We start from the raw sequence: 8,381 nt of genomic DNA on the forward strand, positions 1-8,381 counted from the left end.
GACCCGTGTTAGAAAGAGACGGCACTCCTCGCTCGACTCGTTCTCTCTCTCTCTCTAAACAGGAGCGTCGGCGGATCAAAGAGACTGTTGGTCTAGACTTTAAATGTCTATGTCCCACTGTGAGTTCGTGTGTAAGCCGAAAATGCACGATTCGACTTCGGTTTTCTGCTGTGCGATGATTGTCGATCTGGAAGCTTCAGAAGACTTCGGTGGTCTTTTATTTATATCTCAATCCCCATTTGAAAGAAATTGGCGAATTTATTGTTTCGCGTGATTATTCATTTCATGCATGAGTCGATTTTGAGGTTATGTTTTTCAGGTGTATATAGTATGAATATTATTACTACTATATATGTTATTAATGTTAATATTATAATTATAAAATATAACATTAATTTAAATTAATAGTTGACTAACTCTTAATAGAATTAATTTTTAAACCAAAACAAAAAAATTTTCTACAAAATAGTTTAAATTTTTAGAAAAGAAATTTTTCAACTAATTTGATAAATTGTCAAACAAAAAAAAACTAAATTTTCAACAAAGCAGTTCCACTTTTAACCAGAAAAATTGAAAAAAATAGTTGGAATTCTTTGAAAGTGCTTTAAGTTATTGAAATTAATTGAAAATTCCTTAAAATGTTTAAAAACATCCTAAAATATTTAAAATCCTTTAAACCCTCTTGAAATTTTGCAAAGCTCTTGAACATTTCTTGCAATTTTAAAAATACCTTAAAATATTTTAAATCCTTTAAAATCAAATACTAAATAATTGAAATCAATTGAAAATTACTTAGAATCTAGTAAAATGTCCTCAGATGTATCAACTCCTTTAAAATCTCACATTAAATTACTGTTATAAATTGGGAATTCTTTAAAACTTTTTAAAATACTCTCAAATATTTCGAAACCTTCAAAATCTTGACATCTTTTAAGGATTTTTAAGGTACTTTGGAGTTTTTTTAAAGAATCCTACCGAAAAGAATCTTTGAGTATATACTAAAAATTCTTTAGGTCAAAGAATCTCAAAGAAATTCTCCGTAGGCACTCAGGTAGATATTTTTATAGGTCCAGGAAGCTCGTTTAAATGGTCTGAAGGCTTTAAAATATCCTTTCCGAAATTGAAATAAGAATACGATCATAAATAACAAGCAGAGAGGCTATCTCAATAGAGTAGCCGACACTCAAGGGTCCTTTGTTAGGCTTTCTTATTAAAATTTAGAAGTAGATTTTTTTAAATTTAGTAGTTAACAGCCTAAAACATAATAATTCGGAATCTATGGGTTTCGATGACTTCATATATCTAATTTTTTTTAATGCTTAAAATTGGAATTAATAGAACGTTTCTCGTAAATGGAATGAGATACGCCAAAAAAGACAACATTTTTTAATTCAACTAGAAAATTGTATATCAGTATATAAGTTATAATTATAAATAAGTATAATGAGAAAATTCATCAATTAAAAAAAGTGTTAATAATTTGAAAAGAAATTTAAAAAGGCAGAGTGGATTAACCACGACCAACTACTGCAAATAACTCTGCCCGCCCGGTACGTGACGAATACAAAGTCGCACCACTCTTAAAACCACCACTAAAAGGATCTTGAAAAGGACTTAAATCTCTCAAACTATCTTCGTGACTATTTTGTTTCAAATCGACTTTGTTTATAGGCTCAAATGGGCCAAGCTATTTCGCTAAAGAAAAATCAAAGATTTCTTTCGGTAGGGAACCTTGATATAATCATTAAAATTCTTTGATATTCCTTTGATTTTTAAAAATGAATTAAAAATTCAGTGAAATCTTTTTAAACATGCTCAAATATTCAAAATCCTTAAAAATCTGTTGAAATCTGTTGAATTTTTTTAAAGCTCTTGAAAATGCCTTGAAATTTTAAAAATACCCTGAAATGTTTCAAATTCTATAAAATCTCATATTAAATTACTGTGATCAATTAAAAATTCTCTGGAACATTTTTAAATACTCTCAAGTATTTTGAAACCTTCAAAATGTTTTCAAACACCTTGACACCTTCTAAAGATTTCTAAAGTCCTTTGGAATTTTTTTAAATAACTCTGCTAAAATTGTTTGAAAATCATTGAAATTATAAAAATTCCCTGAAATATTTCAAATCCTTCAAAATATCATATTTACTTACTGTAATCAATGAAAATTCCTTGGAATCTTTAAAATTCTCTAAATTTTTTCAAATTCTTCAAAATCTTTTGAAATGCCTCGGACTTTTTTTTAGGATTTCTAAATTACTTTGGAAATTTTGTAAAGCTTCAGATTAAAATTTAAAAGAAAAGTTTCAAAACGTTAAATATGGAAATGTTAGTAGATTAGAGTTTTGAAGATGAAATCAATAAAAATTCAAAGCTTTCGAAATTTAATTTTCAAAAATTTTCAACTATTCCATAAGAATAATTTTCAACCCGATGGGATTCAAGTATTCACATTTAAAATTGTAAACTTGGAAGTTTATTTATAAAAAATTAATAATAATAAATTAATTAAATGCGTTCAAAATTTAAATGTATATTTTCAATTGGACAATCTCTAAATGAAATTATTTCAGACTGAAATTTAGAAAATTTTTAAACATTAAAAATTTAACTGTTTGCAGATTAGTTGAACTATTAAATTAAAGTTTTATTAGAAATCACTCGAGTTAAAATTTAGCTATTTCTAAAACGATTTTTGTATATAATTATAAAATTGTAAATAAATAAATATATATATACGAGGTGTGTTGAAAGAGTAAGGTGACTTTTCAATTTTCGCGGGCTATGTATATTCAAGGTTTAAATTTTTTGTTTTGTTGTATTGGTACACTCGTCAAGATCATATGTTCACAGTTTTGACTATATAGCTCGTGTCATGATCTAATAAATACATGGTCTAGCCACGCGCAAGTAAAAAAAACGAATCAATAAGGACACACCGCTTAATTTCTCCATCTTGGATAAGAAAGGCGGCAAACGTAAGGAATTTTAAAATGCAAAATGTAAGAATAAAAGTTTCTTGTACTTTTCAGGTGTATAAATATTTGAATCCTTATGAAATGTATTAAAATAATGTTGAAGATCGTTAAGGGAAAATACGGATTAATTATAATTTTAGGTTATGTGTTTCATAACTTCTTTCTGCTGACAAAAAATGACGTATCTGTGTCAAATAAAATGAAATTGAAGTCAAGTGGGTAAGTTCTGACTAACGAAAATTATAAAATGCAGTGCAGGTTGGACGCTGGACCGGGAAAGCTGGAAAACAGGGAAATTATAGTGAATTTATTTTTTGACCGCGAATGTTACAAAATTTGTATAATAAAACTGTTATCCAACTTTGATTTCAACCGTTTTTTTTTTAAATTTTCTAAATTGTGATTTTCATAGATTATTATAACATTTAGTTTAGAATACTTAATTCGAAAATCTGTCACTTTCAAAATTTTCAAGTTAAATTTTTTTATTTTTCAGCATACATTTTAATTGAAGAATTTCAAAATGTAGTTTTAGAGGTTAAAAAAATTAAAAATTACAAGTTTTTAAAATCGAGGATTTTTTAATAAAGAACTAGGTGGTCATCGGACTGGGAAACCGAGAATTTTACGAGTTTTCAAAAGAAAAATCTGCCCAAGCTATATTTTAACAGTTTTAAAAATAATTAAAGTGCAGTTTTGAGGATTTAAACAATTAAAAATTAAAAGTATTTGAACCTGAAAATTTTTGATAAAAAACAGTTTTATTTTATCAACTGTAAATATTAAATAAATAAATAATTTAAAAAAATGGATCTGTTCTCATGAGTCTAAATTATTTAATTTTTAACCCATTTAATTTGAAATTTCTTAATGTAGAAAAAGAAGAAGTATTTAATATTTAGCAATATTTCACTGTTCATTTAAGGCGAATAAATTTAAACCAAATATTGAAAAGAAAACAATTTGAAACTGAACTGTTTTACATAGAAAGCTTTGAATCTTTAGATTTTCAAAGAACTTTTGATTTTTTAGCATTACAATTTTAATTTTTTTATTTAAAAAGTGTTTAATTTATAAGTGAAATTGTTAAATTTTGACGCATAAATAACAATTGAACACTTATTAATTGTACACAAAATTTTAGTAATTTTAAGAGATATGTCAAAGTTTTGAAAAGATTCAAAATCAATGACAAGCTTGGTATTATTTCAAGTAATTTAAACGAAGTGTCTTAATTGATTTTCCTATAACAGTTCGCCGTACAGTCTTACGTGTCAAACTTAAACTGCGCGGTGAAACTAACAAAATGGCGGAATTAAGCGGTTACGTTACTTGAACGAAACAGGGCCCTCAAGTGGCTAGACCATGTATTTGTTAGATCATGGCTCGTGTTGTTTTTCTGACAGAGGCGTAAAAGGTTAGAAGGGTTTGATGTGCTCGGCGATTTTCTTCTTTCGAAAAAAATGAAGCAAAGAGTTTGCATTAAATTTTGTGTGAAAAATGGAATCCAGTGCTCTAAAACTCTTGAAATGTTGACAGTTGCATACGGTGAGTTTACTCTGAGTAAGAAAAATGTGCATCAGTGGTACAAGCTGTTCCAAGAAGGCCGAGAGGATGTTGAAGACGAACCTCGCCCTGGAAGTCCCAGCACGTCAATAGATGAAAACGTGCAAGCAGTGGAAGAAATGGTGTTGAAAAATCGCCGAATTACCATCAGAGAAGTTGCTGAAGATGTTGGCATATCGGTTGGCTCATGCCATGCTATCCTTTCGGACGTTTTGGGCATGAGACGTGTGTCAGCGAAATTTGTTCCAAAACTGCTTAATTTTGATCAAAACATCCATCGCTCAGGAGATATTGAATGAAGTCAATAATAATACTGATTTTCTCAAAAGGGTTATAACTGGGGATGAATCGTGGGTATATGGTAATGACGTCGAAACTAAAGCCCAATCGTCTCAGTGGAAGCATCCTGAGTCTCCAAGACCGAAAAAGCACGTCAAGTTCGGTCAAATGTGAAGGTTTTGCTCACTATCTTCTTTGATTAGCGTGGCGTAGTGCATCAGGAATTCTTACCACAAGGTCGTACGGTCAATAAGGAGTATTACCTCCAAGTTATGCGCCGTTGGCGAAAGGCGATACGCAAAAAACGTCCGGAATTTTGGAAAAACAATTCGTCGCTTTTGCATCACGATAATGAATCTGCTCATTCATCGTTGCTTGTGAAAGATTTTCAGACCAAAAACAGCACCACAGTCATACCTCAGTCTCTATATTCACCGGATTTGGCCCCCAGTGACTTTTTTCTTTTCCCAAAACTGAAGAGACCCATGAAAGGACATCGATTTTCAACGATTTTTTGAATTTTACAATTTTTTTAATTCGTTGAAATTCCTTTAAATTATAAAAATGAATTGAAAATTCGTGGAAATATTTTTTAAAATTTATTTATTATATATTTTTAAATATTTAAAATCTTTTGAAGTCCCTTGAAAATTTGAAAATACCCTAAACAAACAATATATATATTTATAATTATATACAAAAATCGTTTTTGAAATAATTAAATTGTAACTCGAGTAATTTCTATTAAAACTTAAACTTAATAGTTTAACTAATCTACAAACAGTTAAATTTTTAATGCCTAAAAATTTTCTAAATTTCAGTCTGAAATAATTTCATTTAGAGATTGTCCAGTTGAAAAACATAGAGGAGAGTACCCAAATATGAGGTACCAACTCTGTTTGGCGTGATTGTCAGAATTCTATGGCCTGAATTTAAAAGTAGTATAGGTCATTTTAAAGGAAATTTAGTTTGTCATAAGGAGCTTAAATAAAAAATTTTATTGACATTTTTTTATGATGAAAATGCAAAAAATGTAAAAAAGTGCTTTTTCCAAACTCGTCGAACTATTCTTATAATATGAGATACCCTAGGAAATAGCTAATAAACGGCAAAATGAAGTATTATTTTTAATGAAAAACTTTATTCTATGTTTCCGAAGTATAAATTTACTGCTACTTAGATATATTTAGTTTTTGCAGTCATCACAAACACTTTCGTATCCAGTTTCCCCCGCGCAGCCACAGTGTTGTAAAAACCACAGGTATCTTATATTATGAGAACCACACCGTGCAACTACGCACTTACTATGTCTGACCTGTACAGTGAAAAACTTCAACACTATCGATATTTTACTACTTAGTTTTTCAATCCCCATCACTCCAGACAAACTTAGCTGCTAAATACATATTTAATGAATAATAAATAGGGTTTAAAGAATTCCCTTCAAAGAACTCTACCACCATCGATTTCAAAAAAAGTTCGTCTATAATCTTTAGAAGACCAATGAAAAATGGACTATACCTCGAAATTACTCTTTCTCCTCTACATTTAAATTTTGAACGCATTCAATTTATTTATTATTATTAATTTTTTATAAATAAACTTCCAAGTTTAGAATTTCAATGATAAAGACTCGAATCCCATCGAGTAGAAAATTATTCTTATGGAATAGTTGAAAATTTTTGAGAATTAAATTTCGGAAGCTTTGAATTTTTATTGATTCCAGCTTCAAAACTCTGATCTACAAAAATTTCAATATTTAAAGTTTTGAAACACTTTGTTTTTAATTTCAATCTGAAGCTTTAAAAAACTTCAAAAAATTTGTAAGGATTTTAAATATTTGAGGATGTTTTAAAAGATGTCTAAGAATTTTCAATTTATTTTTACTATTTACAGGAATTTCAAAGAATTAAAAAATGTTTAGAAGGCTTATTTTTCAAAATTCCAAAGTCATTTTGAAACCCTAAAAAAAGTCCGAGGCATTTCAAAAGATTTTGAAGGATTTGACAAATTTGAGAGAATTTTAAAGATTCCAAAGAAATTTCATTGATTACAGTAATTTAATATGATACTTTGAAGGATTTGAAATATTTTAGAAAATTTTCCAAATTTCAAGGAATTTTCAAAAGCTTAAAAAAATGTCATGAAATTTAAAAATATTTTTAATATTTGTAAACGTTTTAAAAGATGTCAAGTAATTTTCAGTTTATTTTTATAATATCAAGAAATTTCAAAGAATTTTAACAAGTTTAGCAGAGTTATTTAAAAATATTGCAAAGGACTTTAGAAATCTTTAGAAGTTGTCAAGGTGGTTCAAAAAATTTTGAAGGTTTCAAAATACTTGAGAGTATTTAAAAAGGTTCTAAAGAATTTTTAATTGATCACACTCACTTAATATGAGATTTTAAAGGATTTAATACATCTTAGGACATTTTACTAGATACTAACGAATTTTCAATTTATTTTAATTATTCAGTATGTGATTTTTAGGGATTTAAATTATTTTAAGATATTTTTAAAATTGCAAGAAATTTTCAAGAGCTTTGCAAAATTTCAAGAGATTGTAAAGGATTTTAAATATTTTAGGATGTTTTAAGACGTTTCAAGCAATTTTCAATTAATTTCAATCATTTAAAGCACTTTCAAAGAATTTCAACTATTTTTTTCAATGTTTCTGGTTGAAAGTGGAACTGCTTTGTTAAAAATTTAGTTTTTTTTTTTGGTTGACAATTTACTAAATTAGTTGAAAATTTTCTTTTCTGAACATTTAACTATTTTTTAGAATTTTTTTGTTTTATTTTGGTTTAAAAATTAGTTTCTTTTAACTACGAGAAAATGCATCTTCTTATTCAAATTTTTTTCAGAAAACAAATTGTTTTAGTTAAAAGTTTAACTATTTCTATTAAAAGTTAGTCAACTATTAATTAAAATTAATTTTATATTTTTTAATTGTAATATTAACATTAATAATATACATAGTAGTAATAATATTCATACTATATACACCTGAAAAACATAACCTCAAAATCGACTCATGCATGAAAGGAAGAGTCACGCGAAACATTAAATTCCGCAATTTCTTCCATTTCTTTCAAATTGGGATCGAGATATAAATAGAAGACCACCGAAATCTTCCGAAGCTTTCAGATCGACAATCAGAGTACAGCAGAAAACCGGAGTCGAATCGTTTATTTTCGGCTTACACACGAACTCACAGTAGTAATCATGCACCTTCTGTTTTGCGGCTCCCAAACGGTAGGTATCGTGGGGATAAATTTCAGGCTCGATCTGGCAGCTCTGCTTATATCCTGAAGATAAGATAATAGATGACCGTTCAGATAATCGCGATAATTCTCAGATACTTTTCAGAGAATGGACTTAAAATCTAAATAAATTTCAGATAACAAAATAAAAGCAAGTAGAAATACATAAATAATATTCAGAATAATTGTTTATGCATTGCTAGTTGTTTTTATACTGTTTTCAATATGAAACTGTTTTTTTTTTATTAAGAAAGAAGACACCTCTAGACAGGCTCGTAGCCAGAAATTTCAT

The sequence above is a fragment of the Belonocnema kinseyi genome, chromosome 10 (genome assembly GCF_010883055.1).
Source record: "Belonocnema kinseyi isolate 2016_QV_RU_SX_M_011 chromosome 10, B_treatae_v1, whole genome shotgun sequence".
In the NCBI taxonomy this organism is placed as follows: domain Eukaryota; kingdom Metazoa; phylum Arthropoda; class Insecta; order Hymenoptera; family Cynipidae; genus Belonocnema; species Belonocnema kinseyi.